Source organism: Hippopotamus amphibius, chromosome 3, assembly GCF_030028045.1.
Source record: "Hippopotamus amphibius kiboko isolate mHipAmp2 chromosome 3, mHipAmp2.hap2, whole genome shotgun sequence".
Classification (NCBI taxonomy): domain Eukaryota; kingdom Metazoa; phylum Chordata; class Mammalia; order Artiodactyla; family Hippopotamidae; genus Hippopotamus; species Hippopotamus amphibius.
Genome location: NC_080188.1, coordinates 132,929,094 through 132,950,801, shown reverse-complemented (window position 1 = coordinate 132,950,801; position 21,708 = coordinate 132,929,094). Strand labels below are relative to the sequence as shown.

The 21,708-nt window shown below is 60.8% G+C and overlaps 11 non-coding genes across 11 annotated transcripts; 6 read left to right on the top strand and 5 right to left on the bottom strand.

Annotated features, from left to right (window-relative positions):
• Positions 1-2,030: 2,030 nt before the first annotated feature.
• On the bottom strand, positions 2,031-2,101 carry TRNAG-GCC (transfer RNA glycine (anticodon GCC)). Its single transcript has one exon. It is a non-coding gene; the product is annotated as a tRNA-Gly (tRNA).
• A 1,629-nt stretch (positions 2,102-3,730) lies between these two features.
• Positions 3,731-3,813, bottom strand: TRNAL-CAG (transfer RNA leucine (anticodon CAG)). Its single transcript has one exon. It is a non-coding gene; the product is annotated as a tRNA-Leu (tRNA).
• Positions 3,814-4,381: 568 nt separating this feature from the next.
• TRNAD-GUC (transfer RNA aspartic acid (anticodon GUC)) lies at positions 4,382-4,453 on the top strand. Its single transcript has one exon. It is a non-coding gene; the product is annotated as a tRNA-Asp (tRNA).
• An 801-nt stretch (positions 4,454-5,254) lies between these two features.
• TRNAG-UCC (transfer RNA glycine (anticodon UCC)) lies at positions 5,255-5,326 on the top strand. Its single transcript has one exon. It is a non-coding gene; the product is annotated as a tRNA-Gly (tRNA).
• A 276-nt stretch (positions 5,327-5,602) lies between these two features.
• Positions 5,603-5,674, top strand: TRNAE-CUC (transfer RNA glutamic acid (anticodon CUC)). The gene has a single exon. It is a non-coding gene; the product is annotated as a tRNA-Glu (tRNA).
• A 5,892-nt stretch (positions 5,675-11,566) lies between these two features.
• On the bottom strand, positions 11,567-11,637 carry TRNAG-GCC (transfer RNA glycine (anticodon GCC)). The gene has a single exon. It is a non-coding gene; the product is annotated as a tRNA-Gly (tRNA).
• A 1,636-nt stretch (positions 11,638-13,273) lies between these two features.
• On the bottom strand, positions 13,274-13,356 carry TRNAL-CAG (transfer RNA leucine (anticodon CAG)). The gene has a single exon. It is a non-coding gene; the product is annotated as a tRNA-Leu (tRNA).
• Positions 13,357-13,920: 564 nt separating this feature from the next.
• TRNAD-GUC (transfer RNA aspartic acid (anticodon GUC)) lies at positions 13,921-13,992 on the top strand. The gene has a single exon. It is a non-coding gene; the product is annotated as a tRNA-Asp (tRNA).
• Positions 13,993-14,793: 801 nt separating this feature from the next.
• On the top strand, positions 14,794-14,865 carry TRNAG-UCC (transfer RNA glycine (anticodon UCC)). The gene has a single exon. It is a non-coding gene; the product is annotated as a tRNA-Gly (tRNA).
• Positions 14,866-15,141: 276 nt separating this feature from the next.
• TRNAE-CUC (transfer RNA glutamic acid (anticodon CUC)) lies at positions 15,142-15,213 on the top strand. Its single transcript has one exon. It is a non-coding gene; the product is annotated as a tRNA-Glu (tRNA).
• Positions 15,214-21,105: 5,892 nt separating this feature from the next.
• Positions 21,106-21,176, bottom strand: TRNAG-GCC (transfer RNA glycine (anticodon GCC)). Its single transcript has one exon. It is a non-coding gene; the product is annotated as a tRNA-Gly (tRNA).
• Positions 21,177-21,708: the final 532 nt, after the last annotated feature.

Genomic DNA, 21,708 nt, shown 5'->3' with positions numbered 1-21,708 from the left:
GAAGAAAGAAAAAAGAAAGAAGGACAGGTGAGCTGTCATATGATCTAGCAATCCCAATCCTCAGTACACATCTGGAAAAGACAAAAGCTCTAATTTGAAAAGATGCATGCACCCTCATGTTCATAGCAGCACTGTGTGCCATAGCCATGACGTGGAAAACACCCAAGTGCTCATCAACAGACGGCAGTCGCAAGAAGATGTGCTGTACGTGCACGCCAGTGTTCACTGCAGCACTATTTACAAGAGCCGGCACGTGGAAGCAACCTAAATGTCCATCAACAGGTGAATGGGTAAAGAAGATGTGGTACATATACGCGATTGAATATTACTCAGCTGTAAAAAGGAACGCAGTTGGGACATTTGTCGAGACATGGATGGACCTAGAGACTGTCATACAGAGTGAAGTGAGTCAGAAAGAGAAAAACAGATATCGTGTGTTAACACATGTAAGCAGAATAAAGAAAAACGGTACCCATCAACCGGTTTGCAAGGCAGAAATAGAGACACAGATGTAGAGAACAGACATATAGACACCAAGTGGGGAAAGGGGGGCGGGGGGTTGTGGTGGGATGAACTGGCAGGTTGGGATTGCCATATATACATTACTAATAAGAAAAGAAGTATCAAATTGTACACTTTCAATATATGCAGTTTATCGTATGTCCATTGTATCTCAGTAAAAGCTCTTAAGGAAGAAAGAAAAAGAAGATGTGCTGCATGTGTAGTATGCAACATTCCTCAGCCATAGAAAGCAATGAAACCTTGCCATTTGGCGCAACCTGGATGGTCCTAGAGAATATTACACTTAGTAAAGTAAGTCTGACTGAGAAGGATAAAGGTACGTGGAATCTAAAAACTGCAACGAAGTGAACCTTTGTGCAAAACAAAGAGAGACTCACAGACGTAGAAAACACACGTGTGGTTACCCAAGGGGAAAGTGTAGGGGAGGGACATATTTCGAGGTGGGGTTGGGGTTAAAGGAGAGGCAACAGTATCCCTAAAGCAGAGAAGCAGCAAGGATTTTACTGCCTAGCACCAGGAACTAGCTTCATATCTCCTAAGAAACCGTACTGGAAAATAACCTGAAAAAGCACATTTCACTGAATCGCTTCGCTGTACACCTGACACGAACACAGTATTGTAAATCAACTCTACTTCTACTTAGCTAGGACACAAACAAACAAACACAAACAATCCAAACAGATCAAGGAGGCCACCGGGAGAAATGCAAGAGTAGGATCTTTGACAACGTAGGAATTGGAAAGGATCAGGGAAGGAGTGGGGAGATAGGGGGTGGGATGGGGGTGTTGGGTGGAGTAGCGGTGGTGGTGAGGGCGCGGCCTGAGGTGGTGGTGCTGTCCGGAGCAGCCATGATGCTGTCGGTAGGAGGAGAGGTTCAGGGGAGGGGGGGTGGTCGTGGGGGTGGTGATGGTGGTGGTGGTACTAGTGGTGGAGGAGTGGGCGGTGTTGGAAACATATTTCTGCTGAGGGACAAAACATGAATACAGAGTGCGGTTTGCCATGGCATCGTGGACTTCTCTGGAACTCCTCGTGCAAGACAATGCTTCGGGGACTCTCTAGGACAATGGGCTGTATCACTGCCCGAGGTGGCACCTTCCTTGCTGCTGGTTGTGCAAACACGGTATCGTTTTCGGAGTGTGGGCAGAGGGAGCCAGAGAGCTTGGAGAGGTGGTGAAAGGTGAAGAGATGGGGCGCGCCGGTGCTAGTGTGGGGTATTGCTTACGGGGCAAGGAGTGACGCAAGTGTGGGGTCAGGGTGAGGAAGAGCACAAGCCCAAGCAAGGTGTCCGGGCGCTAGAGTGGCGGAGCGCGCGAGGTGTCAGGTGGTGGAGGCTTGGCTCCACAGTGTGTGTCGGGTGGGGGGGCGTCCGCGTGGGAAGGACAGGCCGGCAGGTGCGGTGGAGAGCTGCGGGTGGGAGCGAGCTGTGGCAGGCCCGGTGCCTTGGGCGTGGGAGCGGGGACGCCTAGCTCCGCTTTGGGGCTGCGGGAACCAAAAGGCGACGCTGCGGCTGCATGGGCCGGGAATCGAACCCGGGCCTCCCGCGTGGCAGGCGAGAATTCTACCACTGAACCACCCATGCACCGAGGGCGCCTGGCGCCCGATGCTGCCCCAGCGCTGCTCGCAGCCAAGAGCCCGATACTGGGCGCCGCTCGCCCGAGGGCCTCTGCTCCGTTTGCGCAGGAGGCCGACGGCCCACCCCAGTGACAGGCTCCGGGCACGTGGGCGACCCCAGGGCGCCAGGTGGTCGAGAGGACAGAGGGACGGAGGGACGCAGGCGGGCTCGGCCCATCCTGCGCTTTCTCTGCCGTCCACGGCCGCCGCGAGGCTGTCGCTGTCGCCAGAGGAAGCCAGGAGCGGAAGCAGCCCGACCCGCGCCCGAATCGCAGGCAGGGCCGGCGAGGCGAGGCGAGGCGAGGCGCGGCGGCTGCGGCTGAGGGCCGAGTTTCGTCTCGGTGACCGCCAGGTCCCGACCCCAAGTCCCTCTGGCGGCTGGCTTTCTTGCCGCTGCGGGGCGGGCGAGGGCGGCCAGGGGTGGGGGTGGGATGGGAGTGGGGCAGGCATCGGAGCTCGCGCGGGGCCGGGGCCGGGGCCGCGGCCGCGAGCGCCGGAGATGGGCCCCCGGGAGCGCCGCCGCCACCGAGCAGACGCTCAGGCCCAAGGACCACAGGTGCCTGGGCCTCGCTGCTGCGCTCTGGCCCAGCCCTCTCCCGAGGGGTCCCGCTCTGAGGCGTTGGTCGTGAGAGGAGCGACGCGCCAGGGTGCGGTTAGGTCCGGCCGGGGCAGCGGCTTCCCCGGGCAACGTGCGCTGTGGCGCCCAAGGGGGTGGCCCGGGCTGAGGGCCGGACGTCTGTGGGCGGGTGACGGGGCGTCCAGGGCGCGCGCTCTCTCCTCGCTGGAGCACTCTTCCCGGGAGCGACTCCTGCGCCAGGCCTCCTGCAGGGAGGGCCCGGTGGTCCCTGGCCCAGCAGGAAGCTGGGCTGCCTGCGTGCTGGGAGGCAGGCAGCTGTGGCCCAGCCGAGGCCCCAAGGCCAATACGCACCGAGGGCACGCACCCCAGGCCGGCAAGACGGCGTCGGCCACCTCCGCGTGGCTGTGGGGGGAATGGAATGGGCAGGCGGGCCGGCGGGGCTGGCGCAAGGGACAGGATGTTGGACGGAGGGAGAGCTGCTGGTGGCGGACGTGGCAGCAAGGCTGGGAGAGTGAGCCCGCTGTTCACCAGGCAGAAGTCGGGCAGGCGGAAGGCGGGCGAAGAGTCGAGGGCTTTGCACCCGCGTCTGGTGTGTGTGTGGCGGTGGCGGGGTGCAGCGGGTGCAGTGGGAGTGGGAGCGAGGGACGGAGGGCGGAAGGAAGGAAGGGAGGGAGGGAAGGAGAAAAACTAGCAGCAGCAGCAGCAGCAAGCAAGCAGGTGAGGAAAGATGTGGTGCGAAGGACTGAAGGTTGGTGGTGTGGGTGCAGGTAGGAGGGGGCGTACTGGCTGGGCGGGAGGGCGTGTGTCCGGGAGGCTTCCAACTGGGCCATTTCTGCCAAGCCCGCGGGCGGGTGGGCAGGAAGCGCGGCCGTGGCGGAGAGGGTCCCGCGTGTGAGAGGCACGGATGTCCGGGCCTGAGTTTGGAGAGGCCGCAAGAGTGCAGTGCGCCAACGGAGAGGAAGGCGGTCAAGGGCTGCCAGAGGGACGGGTGCGTTAGTGGGGCGGGCCAAAAGGCTGGCTTGTCAGGAGTGGGATTCGAACCCACGCCTCCAGGGGAGACTGCGACCTGAACGCAGCGCCTTAGACCGCTCGGCCATCCTGACGGCGGGCCGGAGCGGGCGCGTCGCCGCTCGGCTGGCTGGGACCCGCCGCGACGCCAACAGCGGTGCCCTTGGCTGGACGCGGTGCTCCGCGCCAGGCGGGCGGCAGTCTGTCTGGCTGAGCAACGCACCGGGCGCGCGGTGGCCGACGGCGAGCGAGGCCTGCCGACGCGCCTGGCTCCGGCGCGGTGGCGGCCTCGCCCACCCCTGGCCCCGGACCGCGCCCGGCCGCGTCGGGCCAGCGCGTGCCGGCAGCACCCTCCCGCGCCTCTCTTCGCCGGACGGGGCACGGCGCACGCCCAGGCCCTCCTCGAAGCCTCGCTTGGCCTGTCGGGCCCCCTGCACCCGGCGCGATCCCCGCGTTGGAGGCAACAGGCAGCGCGCACTGGCAGGTGTCAGCGCCACGCGGGTCCGCGTCCCTGTCGGGGCCGGGGGCTGCTGCTTTGGACGACGCGGTTGGTTTGGTGTCGGGTCGGGTCGGGCACGCGCCCGGCACCCGTGGTGGGCAGAGGGCAGAGGGAGGCGCCGGCAGGCAGCCCAGAGCGGCCGGGCGCCCCAGCGGTCGCCGCCGTCCTCGTTAGTATAGTGGTGAGTATCCCCGCCTGTCACGCGGGAGACCGGGGTTCGATTCCCCGACGGGGAGGTAGCACGCCCTCTTTTTGATGGCCGGCGCCGCGCTCGGTCCTGCCGCCCGGCCCCCAAGGGCCCTTCTCCTCCCGTCGCCGTCCGCCCTCCAGCGAGGCCAGCGCGTGCCTAGCCTGCCCGCCCTGCACCCCCTGCAGCCCTCCAGCCCTTCCTCCTCGCCGGGCGCTCGGTCGCCACGGCGAGCCAGGGCCTCCTCTCGACCCCACAACCGCCCGACGACATCGCGGCCCGTCCGAAGGGGCGGCCTCACTGGGCTCCTTGCGGAGCGCCGCACAGCCGCGCAGCTCTGCACAGCGGGCGGGCCGGGTGGGTGGCGGATGAGCGCCGTCCCCTGTCGGTGCGGGAGGCGGCCTGGCCCCGCGCCGGGGGGAGAAGGGCCTTGGGGAGCCAGGTGCTGGAGGACGCGTCCCCCGGGGTGGGGGTGAGGGCGGGGGCGGGGGGTGGCCCGCGGCGTGAAGCCGAGGCCCCGGGAGCAGCAAGGCAGCGAGAGCGCCCCCCTGAGGCGGTCGGGCCGGTGGACTAGGGCAGCTGCGGAGGGCTGGCGCGGCTGGGGCTCCGGGCGGTCGTTGGTGTCGCCTGTGGCAGCACGGAGCTGCCGGCTGGCGGGGCGTCGGGGCAGGGCTGCTCCAGGCGGCGGAGGCGGAGGAGGGGGAGGAGGGGGAGGAGGACCAGGAGGAGGAGGAGGAGGGACAGGAGGAGGAGGAGGAGGACGAGGAGGAGGAGACGGCGGCCGAGGCGGCGGCGAGAGTGCGGTCGGGCGAGCCCGGGGCCGGCGTCTGCGGGCGGCCCGGGCTGTGCAGCGTTGGTGGTATAGTGGTGAGCATAGCTGCCTTCCAAGCAGTTGACCCGGGTTCGATTCCCGGCCAACGCAGTGGGCCGACCTTTTGCCGAGCTCCGCGGGCCTCGGGCCCCGGGCCTGGGAGGGAGAGCCGGGAGCGGGGAGCTAGCTGGCCCTTCGCGGCTTTTCGCGTGTGTGCGAGAAGCAGGCGCGCAGTGTTTTGCGGCTGCGGCCAGCAGGAAGAACGCGAGGGCACGTGCACTGCCAGGAGCGGCGCGGGGACTGGACTTGGGGAAGCCGGGTCTTGGCGCCGAGGTGGCGCGGCGCGGGCGCTATGGGGCGAGGAGCAGCGAATGGCAGGCCTGGCGCTCCCTGGTGGTCTAGTGGTTAGGATTCGGCGCTCTCACCGCTGCGGCCCGGGTTCGATTCCCGGTCAGGGAAGCCCTTCTTCTGCCTCTCGGCCTCCCACCGTCCCGCGCCCCCTTTTAGCCAGCCCACGCTTGCTCCGCCGCCTCGGAGCCCCGCCAGCAGCCGCCCGCCACCGTCCACCTCCAGCCCAAGCCCTGCCACGCAACCCTTTTGGCCGCACTGGAGCGCTCGCCCACGCCAGGCCCTCCACATCCCGCCTCCTCCTTCTCGGACCCTTGCCTCAGCCCCAAACACGACGGCCCGGGGCAGCCTCTCTCCCCGCCGAGGCTGTGGCCACGAGCAAACGCCCCCACCTGCGTTTGGACTCTCCGGCAGCACGACTTCTGCCACGACGCATCTCACCGCTGACGACCCATCCCGTCTTCCTTCCTGAGGGGCTGGTGTTGGTGCTGCTACTGCTGCTGCCTCCGCTACCCCTGGTGGCGGCGGTGGCAGTCCTGGTGTGGTGCTGGGGCTGGAGCCGCTGCTGCTGCTGCTGCTGCTGTTTGTGGTAAAGGTGGTGGTGGTGGTGGCGGTGGCAATGCGGGTGGGGCGGGGGGGGTGATGGCAGTGCAGCAGTGCAGGTGGGGATGGGGGTGGGGGTGGGGGTGCGGATGGCGGTGGGGGGGGTCGGCATGGAGGGGTGGGGGTGGAGGGTCCCATTGAGTGCCAGCACCTGCGACGCGGATCCATCGGGAAGGTGCAGGAGAGGGATCTCCATCTCCAAGTCGGGCCACTTGCAGGGACTCCGGCCGCTTCCTCGTGGGCCAGGTCCTGGACTGCCTGTGACTCCCGTGGCCCGGTGGTGGGCTCCAAGGGCGTCCTGGTCTTGAGCGGGCCATGGGAGCAGAGAGGCGGACCAAGGCACCCCGGAGGCAGAGATGTGAAAATGAATCCAAACACGTGCCAGGAGTTACACCGCCAGGCAGTGGAAGTCAGAGCGCAGGCAGATACCGGAGGTCAGCCGTGAAGACGGAGCCAAGCAGGTGGGATGCGGCGGAAGCAGATGCGTGACAGGGTGGACCACCAGCTAATATCGCATTCCAGGTGCGTGACCAACGCTCTCAACCCTATCACAGTGAGGCAAGAATGTGACCGTGCATACGTCCCTCCCTCCCCCAGAGCAAAGACACACACCCACGTGCGCGCGCGCACACATACACCGCTCCCCTAGACATGACTTCTCATGGTTTCCCATTCTCACCGTTCCTGTCTGTCTATCCAGGATATGCGCTGTCCTCCTTCGCAGCCCGTCCTCACCTTCTCCTAAGGATTCTCCCCAAGGTAAGTCCTCAGTCCCCATTCAGCCCAAGCTTGGGCACCTCTGTCGCCAAAGGCTTTAACGTCTGCTCACAGATTGTTTCCTTCAGAGGCAAACGGGACAGCCGGTGACGTGCACCGACCTGCCGTGGTGGTGTCACACTCGGTGCATTTGGACAACTGCAGGTCCCCTGTGGAAAGGAGCGAGAGTGGGCAGATGGGGCTTCCCATCACTGCAGGAAGTTTCCTCGGTGGCCTTGCTGGTACCTTGGGGCTGTGTGACAGTGCGGGAGGAAGGTGTTCGTGGCCGTTGGTGGTGGTCACCCCATGTGGATTAGGGAACGGAGCAAAACAGCCCTGTGGAGAGAGGGTGGTGGTGAGCCGCTTGCTGGGAGGTGGGAGGAAGGGCCTGGGGTGTCTGGCTGGAGCAGGGGCGGGCACGGAGGTATTGGGCTTGCAGGGACCTGGCCGGGAGAGCTGCTGGCCACTCAGGCAGAGGCTCTGCAGAAGCTTGGGATGGTGGTGGCACCGGTGCTGGTACGTGTGTGCGGGTAGGTCAGATCTGGGGTACGGGGGGAGCTGGAGTAGCAGGGGGTCTGAGGAGCGCTGGCGGAAGGGAGACTTCCAGGCAGGGCGTGTGAGAGTCGGGCCTGGGGTACAAGGGTATGGTGCGGGGTAGAGTGGGCCGAGCCTGCCGGCTAGGAGGAAGGGCGGGTGGCAAGCCGGGTATGTGAGTGGGCTGTGGTGCGAGGAGGATGGTGGGAGAGGACGCCATCGGGGCAGGGTGGTGGGTGAGCTTGCCAGACTGGTGCGCTGTGCTGCAAGGCGGTCAGGCGAACCACTGGGCTGGGACTGGGGGCGGTGGGTAAGAAGCAGGCAAGAGAGAAACAGAAACGCAGGATGCGACAGGGGCGAGGTGTGGTCCGAATGGGGTGGGGGCGTTCTACTGCCCCAGAGACATAAATCGCCTGTCATCAAGAGAAAACATCCAGTCTCATGTGAGTGTGATTGCGTGGGGCTGGGGGTGGGGGTGGGGGTGGGGGTGGGGGTGAGGGTGGAGGTTCAGATTTCAAGAGGCCAAAGGAGAGCTTCCATATGATCCAGCAGTCCCATTCCTGGGTACGTGCCCGGAAAAGACGAAACTCTAATGCCAAACGATACGCGTACCTCCATGTTCGCAGCAGCATTATTTGCAATAGCCAAGGTGGAAAGTACACAACCGCCCACCAACAGACGGCTGGCACAAGATGTGGTATCTGTGTAGCATGGATTATTTCTCAGCCATGAGGAAAAAGAATGAAATATTGCCATTAGCCACCACAAGGATGGTCCCAGAGACTACTAGACTTAGCGAAAGACGTCCGACAGAAAAGGACAAGATATGTGGAAACTAAAACCTATTCCACATGAATCTATGTGCGAAACAGACTCACAGACATAGAAAACCAAATGATGGTTCCCCAAGGGGAAAGGGAGAAGTGGAGTCATAAATCAGAAGCTGAAAGGAATGGATACACACTACTATGTGTGAGGGAGAAAGCAGCAAGGATATACAGAATAACTCGGGGAATAATATTCACTATCTTCTAGCAAACTGCACTAGAAATCAAGCCGAAAAAATATTAGCCATGGAAAATAGTCTCCCTTTGCTGTGCATCTGAAATTCACACGATATTGTTCATCAGCTGTGCTCCCCAAGCACAAGTACATAGAAGTAAATCACTAATCACTTAGAGAGAGAGAGAGAGAGAGATCAGTGACGAAATACAGAAAGAGGAGAAAGACGAGCTATCATATGATCCAGCAGTCCCAATCCTCGGGACACACCCGGGAAAGAGAGAAACTATACCTTGAAAAGAGACATGAACCCCCATGTTCACAGCAGCACTATGTGCTATAGCCAAGACATGGAAAACGTACTGTGGAATATTACTCAGCCATCAAAAAAGAATGAAATAGTGCCATATGCAGCAAAAAGGATGGACCTAGAGAAGATTACACTTAGTGAAGTAAGTCCAACAGCGAGGGAGAGAGATATGTGGAATCTAAACAATAATACCAATGAATCTATGTGCAAAACAGAAACAGAGTCACAGACGTAGAACACAAACTGATGCTTACCCAAGGCGAAAGGGAGAAGTGGAAGAATAAGTTGGGAGCTGCGATGAACAGACACACCGTACAATATAGAAAAGAGATCAAGTAACGAGGATATAGAGAATAGCACAGGGAATGAGAGTCAGTATCTTCTGGTACCCCATTATGGAAATAAACCTGAAAATACATCATCTATGGAAAATAGTATCTCCCTGCTGTGCACCTGAAACTAACACACTATTGTCAATCAACTATACTTCCACTACTGCAGCTACTACTCTACAGAAAGGAAGGAAGGAAGGAAGGAAGGACGGAAGGACAGAAGGAAGGAATGTAGGGAGCGAGGAAGGGGTGGAGGGAGGGAGGAAGGAAGAAGCAAAGAAGGAAAGACAAATGAAAGAAAGAAAAACCAAGCAAGCAGCAAAGGAAGAAGCAAGCAAGCAAGGAAAGAAGGAAGGAAGGATAGAAGCATAAAATAAAGGAAGGAAGGAAGGAAGGAAAGGAAATGAAAGAAAGAAAAAGCAAGCAAGGAAGAAGCGAAGAAAGAAAAAAGAAAGAAGGACAGGTGAGCTGTCATATGATCTAGCAATCCCAATCCTCAGTACACATCTGGAAAAGACAAAAGCTCTAATTTGAAAAGATGCATGCACCCTCATGTTCATAGCAGCACTGTGTGCCATAGCCATGACGTGGAAAACACCCAAGTGCTCATCAACAGACGGCAGTCGCAAGAAGATGTGCTGTACGTGCACGCCAGTGTTCACTGCAGCACTATTTACAAGAGCCGGGACGTGGAAGCAACCTAAATGTCCATCAACAGGTGAATGGGTAAAGAAGATGTGGTACATATACGCGATTGAATATTACTCAGCTGTAAAAAGGAACGCAGTTGGGACATTTGTCGAGACATGGATGGACCTAGAGACTGTCATACAGAGTGAAGTGAGTCAGAAAGAGAAAAACAGATATCGTGTGTTAACACATGTAAGCAGAATAAAGAAAAACGGTACCCATCAACCGGTTTGCAAGGCAGAAATAGAGACACAGATGTAGAGAACAGACATATAGACACCAAGTGGGGAAAGGGGGGCGGGGGGTTGTGGTGGGATGAACTGGCAGGTTGGGATTGCCATATATACATTACTAATAAGAAAAGAAGTATCAAATTGTACACTTTCAATATATGCAGTTTATCGTATGTCCATTGTATCTCAGTAAAAGCTCTTAAGGAAGAAAGAAAAAGAAGATGTGCTGCATGTGTAGTATGCAACATTCCTCAGCCATAGAAAGCAATGAAACCTTGCCATTTGGCGCAACCTGGATGGTCCTAGAGAATATTACACTTAGTAAAGTAAGTCTGACTGAGAAGGATAAAGGTACGTGGAATCTAAAAACTGCAACGAAGTGAACCTTTGTGCAAAACAAAGAGAGACTCACAGACGTAGAAAACACACGTGTGGTTACCCAAGGGGAAAGTGTAGGGGAGGGACATATTTGGAGGTGGGGTTGGGGTTAAAGGAGAGGCAACAGTATCCCTAAAGCAGAGAAGCAGCAAGGATTTTACTGCCTAGCACCAGGAACTAGCTTCATATCTCCTAAGAAACCGTACTGGAAAATAACCTGAAAAAGCACATTTCACTGAATCGCTTCGCTGTACACCTGACACGAACACAGTATTGTAAATCAACTCTACTTCTACTTAGCTAGGACACAAACAAACAAACACAAACAATCCAAACAGATCAAGGAGGCCACCGGGAGAAATGCAAGAGTAGGATCTTTGACAACGTAGGAATTGGAAAGGATCAGGGAAGGAGTGGGGAGATAGGGGGTGGGATGGGGGTGTTGGGTGGAGTAGCGGTGGTGGTGAGGGCGCGGCCTGAGGTGGTGGTGCTGTCCGGAGCAGCCATGATGCTGTCGGTAGGAGGAGAGGTTCAGGGGAGGGGGGGTGGTCGTGGGGGTGGTGATGGTGGTGGTGGTACTAGTGGTGGAGGAGTGGGCGGTGTTGGAAACATATTTCTGCTGAGGGACAAAACATGAATACAGAGTGCGGTTTGCCATGGCATCGTGGACTTCTCTGGAACTCCTCGTGCAAGACAATGCTTCGGGGACTCTCTAGGACAATGGGCTGTATCACTGCCCGAGGTGGCACCTTCCTTGCTGCTGGTTGTGCAAACACGGTATCGTTTTCGGAGTGTGGGCAGAGGGAGCCAGAGAGCTTGGAGAGGTGGTGAAAGGTGAAGAGATGGGGCGCGCCGGTGCTAGTGTGGGGTATTGCTTACGGGGCAAGGAGTGACGCAAGTGTGGGGTCAGGGTGAGGAAGAGCACAAGCCCAAGCAAGGTGTCCGGGCGCTAGAGTGGCGGAGCGCGCGAGGTGTCAGGTGGTGGAGGCTTGGCTCCACAGTGTGTGTCGGGTGGGGGGGCGTCCGCGTGGGAAGGACAGGCCGGCAGGTGCGGTGGAGAGCTGCGGGTGGGAGCGAGCTGTGGCAGGCCCGGTGCCTTGGGCGTGGGAGCGGGGACGCCTAGCTCCGCTTTGGGGCTGCGGGAACCAAAAGGCGACGCTGCGGCTGCATGGGCCGGGAATCGAACCCGGGCCTCCCGCGTGGCAGGCGAGAATTCTACCACTGAACCACCCATGCACCGAGGGCGCCTGGCGCCCGATGCTGCCCCAGCGCTGCTCGCAGCCAAGAGCCCGATACTGGGCGCCGCTCGCCCGAGGGCCTCTGCTCCGTTTGCGCAGGAGGCCGACGGCCCACCCCAGTGACAGGCTCCGGGCACGTGGGCGACCCCAGGGCGCCAGGTGGTCGAGAGGACAGAGGGACGGAGGGACGCAGGCGGGCTCGGCCCATCCTGCGCTTTCTCTGCCGTCCACGGCCGCCGCGAGGCTGTCGCTGTCGCCAGAGGAAGCCAGGAGCGGAAGCAGCCCGACCCGCGCCCGAATCGCAGGCAGGGCCGGCGAGGCGAGGCGAGGCGCGGCGGCTGCGGCTGAGGGCCGAGTTTCGTCTCGGTGACCGCCAGGTCCCGACCCCAAGTCCCTCTGGCGGCTGGCTTTCTTGCCGCTGCGGGGCGGGCGAGGGCGGCCAGGGGTGGGGGTGGGATGGGAGTGGGGCAGGCATCGGAGCTCGCGCGGGGCCGGGGCCGGGGCCGCGGCCGCGAGCGCCGGAGATGGGCCCCCGGGAGCGCCGCCGCCACCGAGCAGACGCTCAGGCCCAAGGACCACAGGTGCCTGGGCCTCGCTGCTGCGCTCTGGCCCAGCCCTCTCCCGAGGGGTCCCGCTCTGAGGCGTTGGTCGTGAGAGGAGCGACGCGCCAGGGTGCGGTTAGGTCCGGCCGGGGCAGCGGCTTCCCCGGGCAACGTGCGCTGTGGCGCCCAAGGGGGTGGCCCGGGCTGAGGGCCGGACGTCTGTGGGCGGGTGACGGGGCGTCCAGGGCGCGCGCTCTCTCCTCGCTGGAGCACTCTTCCCGGGAGCGACTCCTGCGCCAGGCCTCCTGCAGGGAGGGCCCGGTGGTCCCTGGCCCAGCAGGAAGCTGGGCTGCCTGCGTGCTGGGAGGCAGGCAGCTGTGGCCCAGCCGAGGCCCCAAGGCCAATACGCACCGAGGGCACGCACCCCAGGCCGGCAAGACGGCGTCGGCCACCTCCGCGTGGCTGTGGGGGGAATGGAATGGGCAGGCGGGCCGGCGGGGCTGGCGCAAGGGACAGGATGTTGGACGGAGGGAGAGCTGCTGGTGGCGGACGTGGCAGCAAGGCTGGGAGAGTGAGCCCGCTGTTCACCAGGCAGAAGTCGGGCAGGCGGAAGGCGGGTGAAGAGTCGAGGGCTTTGCACCCGCGTCTGGTGTGTGTGTGGCGGTGGCGGGGTGCAGCGGGTGCAGTGGGAGTGGGAGCGAGGGACGGAGGGCGGAAGGAAGGAAGGGAGGGAGGGAAGGAGAAAAACTAGCAGCAGCAGCAGCAGCAGCCGCAGCAGCAAGCAAGCAGGTGAGGAAAGATGTGGTGCGAAGGACTGAAGGTTGGTGGTGTGGGTGCAGGTAGGAGGGGGCGTACTGGCTGGGCGGGAGGGCGTGTGTCCGGGAGGCTTCCAACTGGGCCATTTCTGCCAAGCCCGCGGGCGGGTGGGCAGGAAGCGCGGCCGTGGCGGAGAGGGTCCCGCGTGTGAGAGGCACGGATGTCCGGGCCTGAGTTTGGAGAGGCCGCAAGAGTGCAGTGCGCCAACGGAGAGGAAGGCGGTCAAGGGCTGCCAGAGGGACGGGTGCGTTAGTGGGGCGGGCCAAAAGGCTGGCTTGTCAGGAGTGGGATTCGAACCCACGCCTCCAGGGGAGACTGCGACCTGAACGCAGCGCCTTAGACCGCTCGGCCATCCTGACGGCGGGCCGGAGCGGGCGCGTCGCCGCTCGGCTGGCTGGGACCCGCCGCGACGCCAACAGCGGTGCCCTTGGCTGGACGCGGTGCTCCGCGCCAGGCGGGCGGCCGTCTGGCTGAGCAACGCACCGGGCGCGCGGTGGCCGACGGCGAGCGAGGCCTGCCGACGCGCCTGGCTCCGGCGCGGTGGCGGCCTCGCCCACCCCTGGCCCCGGACCGCGCCCGGCCGCGTCGGGCCAGCGCGTGCCGGCAGCACCCTCCCGCGCCTCTCTTCGCCGGACGGGGCACGGCGCACGCCCAGGCCCTCCTCGAAGCCTCGCTTGGCCTGTCGGGCCCCCTGCACCCGGCGCGATCCCCGCGTTGGAGGCAACAGGCAGCGCGCACTGGCAGGTGTCAGCGCCACGCGGGTCCGCGTCCCTGTCGGGGCCGGGGGCTGCTGCTTTGGACGACGCGGTTGGTTTGGTGTCGGGTCGGGTCGGGCACGCGCCCGGCGCCCGTGGTGGGCAGAGGGCAGAGGGAGGCGCCGGCAGGCAGCCCAGAGCGGCCGGGCGCCCCAGCGGTCGCCGCCGTCCTCGTTAGTATAGTGGTGAGTATCCCCGCCTGTCACGCGGGAGACCGGGGTTCGATTCCCCGACGGGGAGGTAGCACGCCCTCTTTTTGATGGCCGGCGCCGCGCTCGGTCCTGCCGCCCGGCCCCCAAGGGCCCTTCTCCTCCCGTCGCCGTCCGCCCTCCAGCGAGGCCAGCGCGTGCCTAGCCTGCCCGCCCTGCACCCCCTGCAGCCCTCCAGCCCTTCCTCCTCGCCGGGCGCTCGGTCGCCACGGCGAGCCAGGGCCTCCTCTCGACCCCACAACCGCCCGACGACATCGCGGCCCGTCCGAAGGGGCGGCCTCACTGGGCTCCTTGCGGAGCGCCGCACAGCCGCGCAGCTCTGCACAGCGGGCGGGCCGGGTGGGTGGCGGATGAGCGCCGTCCCCTGTCGGTGCGGGAGGCGGCCTGGCCCCGCGCCGGGGGGAGAAGGGCCTTGGGGAGCCAGGTGCTGGAGGACGCGTCCCCCGGGGTGGGGGTGAGGGCGGGGGCGGGGGGTGGCCCGCGGCGTGAAGCCGAGGCCCCGGGAGCAGCAAGGCAGCGAGAGCGCCCCCCTGAGGCGGTCGGGCCGGTGGACTAGGGCAGCTGCGGAGGGCTGGCGCGGCTGGGGCTCCGGGCGGTCGTTGGTGTCGCCTGTGGCAGCACGGAGCTGCCGGCTGGCGGGGCGTCGGGGCAGGGCTGCTCCAGGCGGCGGAGGCGGAGGAGGGGGAGGAGGGGGAGGAGGACCAGGAGGAGGAGGAGGAGGGACAGGAGGAGGAGGAGGAGGACGAGGAGGAGGAGACGGCGGCCGAGGCGGCGGCGAGAGTGCGGTCGGGCGAGCCCGGGGCCGGCGTCTGCGGGCGGCCCGGGCTGTGCAGCGTTGATGGTATAGTGGTGAGCATAGCTGCCTTCCAAGCAGTTGACCCGGGTTCGATTCCCGGCCAACGCAGTGGGCCGACCTTTTGCCGAGCTCCGCGGGCCTCGGGCCCCGGGCCTGGGAGGGAGAGCCGGGAGCGGGGAGCTAGCTGGCCCTTCGCGGCTTTTCGCGTGTGTGCGAGAAGCAGGCGCGCAGTGTTTTGCGGCTGCGGCCAGCAGGAAGAACGCGAGGGCACGTGCACTGCCAGGAGCGGCGCGGGGACTGGACTTGGGGAAGCCGGGTCTTGGCGCCGAGGTGGCGCGGCGCGGGCGCTATGGGGCGAGGAGCAGCGAATGGCAGGCCTGGCGCTCCCTGGTGGTCTAGTGGTTAGGATTCGGCGCTCTCACCGCCGCGGCCCGGGTTCGATTCCCGGTCAGGGAAGCCCTTCTTCTGCCTCTCGGCCTCCCACCGTCCCGCGCCCCCTTTTAGCCAGCCCACGCTTGCTCCGCCGCCTCGGAGCCCCGCCAGCAGCCGCCCGCCACCGTCCACCTCCAGCCCAAGCCCTGCCACGCAACCCTTTTGGCCGCACTGGAGCGCTCGCCCACGCCAGGCCCTCCACATCCCGCCTCCTCCTTCTCGGACCCTTGCCTCAGCCCCAAACACGACGGCCCGGGGCAGCCTCTCTCCCCGCCGAGGCTGTGGCCACGAGCAAACGCCCCCACCTGCGTTTGGACTCTCCGGCAGCACGACTTCTGCCACGACGCATCTCACCGCTGACGACCCATCCCGTCTTCCTTCCTGAGGGGCTGGTGTTGGTGCTGCTACTGCTGCTGCCTCCGCTACCCCTGGTGGCGGCGGTGGCAGTCCTGGTGTGGTGCTGGGGCTGGAGCCGCTGCTGCTGCTGCTGCTGCTGTTTGTGGTAAAGGTGGTGGTGGTGGTGGCGGTGGCAATGCGGGTGGGGCGGGGGGGGTGATGGCAGTGCAGCAGTGCAGGTGGGGATGGGGGTGGGGGTGGGGGTGCGGATGGCGGTGGGGGGGGTCGGCATGGAGGGGTGGGGGTGGAGGGTCCCATTGAGTGCCAGCACCTGCGACGCGGATCCATCGGGAAGGTGCAGGAGAGGGATCTCCATCTCCAAGTCGGGCCACTTGCAGGGACTCCGGCCGCTTCCTCGTGGGCCAGGTCCTGGACTGCCTGTGACTCCCGTGGCCCGGTGGTGGGCTCCAAGGGCGTCCTGGTCTTGAGCGGGCCATGGGAGCAGAGAGGCGGACCAAGGCACCCCGGAGGCAGAGATGTGAAAATGAATCCAAACACGTGCCAGGAGTTACACCGCCAGGCAGTGGAAGTCAGAGCGCAGGCAGATACCGGAGGTCAGCCGTGAAGACGGAGCCAAGCAGGTGGGATGCGGTGGAAGCAGATGCGTGACAGGGTGGACCACCAGCTAATATCGCATTCCAGGTGCGTGACCAACGCTCTCAACCCTATCACAGTGAGGCAAGAATGTGACCGTGCATACGTCCCTCCCTCCCCCAGAGCAAAGACACACACCCACGTGCGCGCGCGCACACATACACCGCTCCCCTAGACATGACTTCTCATGGTTTCCCATTCTCACCGTTCCTGTCTGTCTATCCAGGATATGCGCTGTCCTCCTTCGCAGCCCGTCCTCACCTTCTCCTAAGGATTCTCCCCAAGGTAAGTCCTCAGTCCCCATTCAGCCCAAGCTTGGGCACCTCTGTCGCCAAAGGCTTTAACGTCTGCTCACAGATTGTTTCCTTCAGAGGCAAACGGGACAGCCGGTGACGTGCACCGACCTGCCGTGGTGGTGTCACACTCGGTGCATTTGGACAACTGCAGGTCCCCTGTGGAAAGGAGCGAGAGTGGGCAGATGGGGCTTCCCATCACTGCAGGAAGTTTCCTCGGTGGCCTTGCTGGTACCTTGGGGCTGTGTGACAGTGCGGGAGGAAGGTGTTCGTGGCCGTTGGTGGTGGTCACCCCATGTGGATTAGGGAACGGAGCAAAACAGCCCTGTGGAGAGAGGGTGGTGGTGAGCCGCTTGCTGGGAGGTGGGAGGAAGGGCCTGGGGTGTCTGGCTGGAGCAGGGGCGGGCACGGAGGTATTGGGCTTGCAGGGACCTGGCCGGGAGAGCTGCTGGCCACTCAGGCAGAGGCTCTGCAGAAGCTTGGGACGGTGGTGGCACCGGTGCTGGTACGTGTGTGCGGGTAGGTCAGATCTGGGGTACGGGGGGAGCTGGAGTAGCAGGGGGTCTGAGGAGCGCTGGCGGAAGGGAGACTTCCAGGCAGGGCGTGTGAGAGTCGGGCCTGGGGTACAAGGGTATGGTGCGGGGTAGAGTGGGCCGAGCCTGCCGGCTAGGAGGAAGGGCGGGTGGCAAGCCGGGTATGTGAGTGGGCTGTGGTGCGAGGAGGATGGTGGGAGAGGACGCCATCGGGGCAGGGTGGTGGGTGAGCTTGCCAGACTGGTGCGCTGTGCTGCAAGGCGGTCAGGCGAACCACTGGGCTGGGACTGGGGGCGGTGGGTAAGAAGCAGGCAAGAGAGAAACAGAAACGCAGGATGCGACAGGGGCGAGGTGTGGTCCGAATGGGGTGGGGGCGTTCTACTGCCCCAGAGACATAAATCGCCTGTCATCAAGAGAAAACATCCAGTCTCATGTGAGTGTGATTGCGTGGGGCTGGGGGTGGGGGTGGGGGTGGGGGTGGGGGTGAGGGTGGAGGTTCAGATTTCAAGAGGCCAAAGGAGAGCTTCCATATGATCCAGCAGTCCCATTCCTGGGTACGTGCCCGGAAAAGACGAAACTCTAATGCCAAACGATACGCGTACCTCCATGTTCGCAGCAGCATTATTTGCAATAGCCAAGGTGGAAAGTACACAACCGCCCACCAACAGACGGCTGGCACAAGATGTGGTATCTGTGTAGCATGGATTATTTCTCAGCCATGAGGAAAAAGAATGAAATATTGCCATTAGCCACCACAAGGATGGTCCCAGAGACTACTAGACTTAGCGAAAGACGTCCGACAGAAAAGGACAAGATATGTGGAAACTAAAACCTATTCCACATGAATCTATGTGCGAAACAGACTCACAGACATAGAAAACCAAATGATGGTTCCCCAAGGGGAAAGGGAGAAGTGGAGTCATAAATCAGAAGCTGAAAGGAATGGATACACACTACTATGTGTGAGGGAGAAAGCAGCAAGGATATACAGAATAACTCGGGGAATAATATTCACTATCTTCTAGCAAACTGCACTAGAAATCAAGCCGAAAAAATATTAGCCATGGAAAATAGTCTCCCTTTGCTGTGCATCTGAAATTCACACGATATTGTTCATCAGCTGTGCTCCCCAAGCACAAGTACATAGAAGTAAATCACTAATCACTTAGAGAGAGAGAGAGAGAGAGATCAGTGACGAAATACAGAAAGAGGAGAAAGACGAGCTATCATATGATCCAGCAGTCCCAATCCTCGGGACACACCCGGGAAAGAGAGAAACTATACCTTGAAAAGAGACATGAACCCCCATGTTCACAGCAGCACTATGTGCTATAGCCAAGACATGGAAAACGTACTGTGGAATATTACTCAGCCATCAAAAAAGAATGAAATAGTGCCATATGCAGCAAAAAGGATGGACCTAGAGAAGATTACACTTAGTGAAGTAAGTCCAACAGCGAGGGAGAGAGATATGTGGAATCTAAACAATAATACCAATGAATCTATGTGCAAAACAGAAACAGAGTCACAGACGTAGAACACAAACTGATGCTTACCCAAGGCGAAAGGGAGAAGTGGAAGAATAAGTTGGGAGCTGCGATGAACAGACACACCGTACAATATAGAAAAGAGATCAAGTAACGAGGATATAGAGAATAGCACAGGGAATGAGAGTCAGTATCTTCTGGTACCCCATTATGGAAATAAACCTGAAAATACATCATCTATGGAAAATAGTATCTCCCTGCTGTGCACCTGAAACTAACACACTATTGTCAATCAACTATACTTCCACTACTGCAGCTACTACTCTACAGAAAGGAAGGAAGGAAGGAAGGAAGGACGGAAGGACAGAAGGAAGGAATGTAGGGAGCGAGGAAGGGGTGGAGGGAGGGAGGAAGGAAGAAGCAAAGAAGGAAAGACAAATGAAAGAAAGAAAAACCAAGCAAGCAGCAAAGGAAGAAGCAAGCAAGCAAGGAAAGAAGGAAGGAAGGATAGAAGCATAAAATAAAGGAAGGAAGGAAGGAAGGAAAGGAAATGAAAGAAAGAAAAAGCAAGCAAGGAAGAAGCGAAGAAAGAAAAAAGAAAGAAGGACAGGTGAGCTGTCATATGATCTAGCAATCCCAATCCTCAGTACACATCTGGAAAAGACAAAAGCTCTAATTTGAAAAGATGCATGCACCCTCATGTTCATAGCAGCACTGTGTGCCATAGCCATGACGTGGAAAACACCCAAGTGCTCATCAACAGACGGCAGTCGCAAGAAGATGTGCTGTACGTGCACGCCAGTGTTCACTGCAGCACTATTTACAAGAGCCGGCACGTGGAAGCAACCTAAATGTCCATCAACAGGTGAATGGGTAAAGAAGATGTGGTACATATACGCGATTGAATATTACTCAGCTGTAAAAAGGAACGCAGTTGGGACATTTGTCGAGACATGGATGGACCTAGAGACTGTCATACAGAGTGAAGTGAGTCAGAAAGAGAAAAACAGATATCGTGTGTTAACACATGTAAGCAGAATAAAGAAAAACGGTACCCATCAACCGGTTTGCAAGGCAGAAATAGAGACACAGATGTAGAGAACAGACATATAGACACCAAGTGGGGAAAGGGGGGCGGGGGGTTGTGGTGGGATGAACTGGCAGGTTGGGATTGCCATATATACATTACTAATAAGAAAAGAAGTATCAAATTGTACACTTTCAATATATGCAGTTTATCGTATGTCCATTGTATCTCAGTAAAAGCTCTTAAGGAAGAAAGAAAAAGAAGATGTGCTGCATGTGTAGTATGCAACATTCCTCAGCCATAGAAAGCAATGAAACCTTGCCATTTGGCGCAACCTGGATGGTCCTAGAGAATATTACACTTAGTAAAGTAAGTCTGACTGAGAAGGATAAAGGTACGTGGAATCTAAAAACTGCAACGAAGTGAACCTTTGTGCAAAACAAAGAGAGACTCACAGACGTAGAAAACACACGTGTGGTTACCCAAGGGGAAAGTGTAGGGGAGGGACATATTTCGAGGTGGGGTTGGGGTTAAAGGAGAGGCAACAGTATCCCTAAAGCAGAGAAGCAGCAAGGATTTTACTGCCTAGCACCAGGAACTAGCTTCATATCTCCTAAGAAACCGTACTGGAAAATAACCTGAAAAAGCACATTTCACTGAATCGCTTCGCTGTACACCTGACACGAACACAGTATTGTAAATCAACTCTACTTCTACTTAGCTAGGACACAAACAAACAAACACAAACAATCCAAACAGATCAAGGAGGCCACCGGGAGAAATGCAAGAGTAGGATCTTTGACAACGTAGGAATTGGAAAGGATCAGGGAAGGAGTGGGGAGATAGGGGGTGGGATGGGGGTGTTGGGTGGAGTAGCGGTGGTGGTGAGGGCGCGGCCTGAGGTGGTGGTGCTGTCCGGAGCAGCCATGATGCTGTCGGTAGGAGGAGAGGTTCAGGGGAGGGGGGGTGGTCGTGGGGGTGGTGATGGTGGTGGTGGTACTAGTGGTGGAGGAGTGGGCGGTGTTGGAAACATATTTCTGCTGAGGGACAAAACATGAATACAGAGTGCGGTTTGCCATGGCATCGTGGACTTCTCTGGAACTCCTCGTGCAAGACAATGCTTCGGGGACTCTCTAGGACAATGGGCTGTATCACTGCCCGAGGTGGCACCTTCCTTGCTGCTGGTTGTGCAAACACGGTATCGTTTTCGGAGTGTGGGCAGAGGGAGCCAGAGAGCTTGGAGAGGTGGTGAAAGGTGAAGAGATGGGGCGCGCCGGTGCTAGTGTGGGGTATTGCTTACGGGGCAAGGAGTGACGCAAGTGTGGGGTCAGGGTGAGGAAGAGCACAAGCCCAAGCAAGGTGTCCGGGCGCTAGAGTGGCGGAGCGCGCGAGGTGTCAGGTGGTGGAGGCTTGGCTCCACAGTGTGTGTCGGGTGGGGGGGCGTCCGCGTGGGAAGGACAGGCCGGCAGGTGCGGTGGAGAGCTGCGGGTGGGAGCGAGCTGTGGCAGGCCCGGTGCCTTGGGCGTGGGAGCGGGGACGCCTAGCTCCGCTTTGGGGCTGCGGGAACCAAAAGGCGACGCTGCGGCTGCATGGGCCGGGAATCGAACCCGGGCCTCCCGCGTGGCAGGCGAGAATTCTACCACTGAACCACCCATGCACCGAGGGCGCCTGGCGCCCGATGCTGCCCCAGCGCTGCTCGCAGCCAAGAGCCCGATACTGGGCGCCGCTCGCCCGAGGGCCTCTGCTCCGTTTGCGCAGGAGGCCGACGGCCCACCCCAGTGACAGGCTCCGGGCACGTGGGCGACCCCAGGGCGCCAGGTGGTCGAGAGGACAGAGGGACGGAGGGACGCAGGCGGGCTCGGCCCATCCTGCGCTTTCTCTGCCGTCCACGGCCGCCGCGAGGCTGTCGCTGTCGCCAGAGGAAGCCAGGAGCGGAAGCAGCCCGACCCGCGCCCGAATCGCAGGCAGGGCCGGCGAGGCGAGGCGAGGCGAGGCGCGGCGGCTGCGGCTGAGGGCCGAGTTTCGTCTCGGTGACCGCCAGGTCCCGACCCCAAGTCCCTCTGGCGGCTGGCTTTCTTGCCGCTGCGGGGCGGGCGAGGGCGGCCAGGGGTGGGGGTGGGATGGGAGTGGGGCAGGCATCGGAGCTCGCGCGGGGCCGGGGCCGGGGCCGCGGCCGCGAGCGCCGGAGA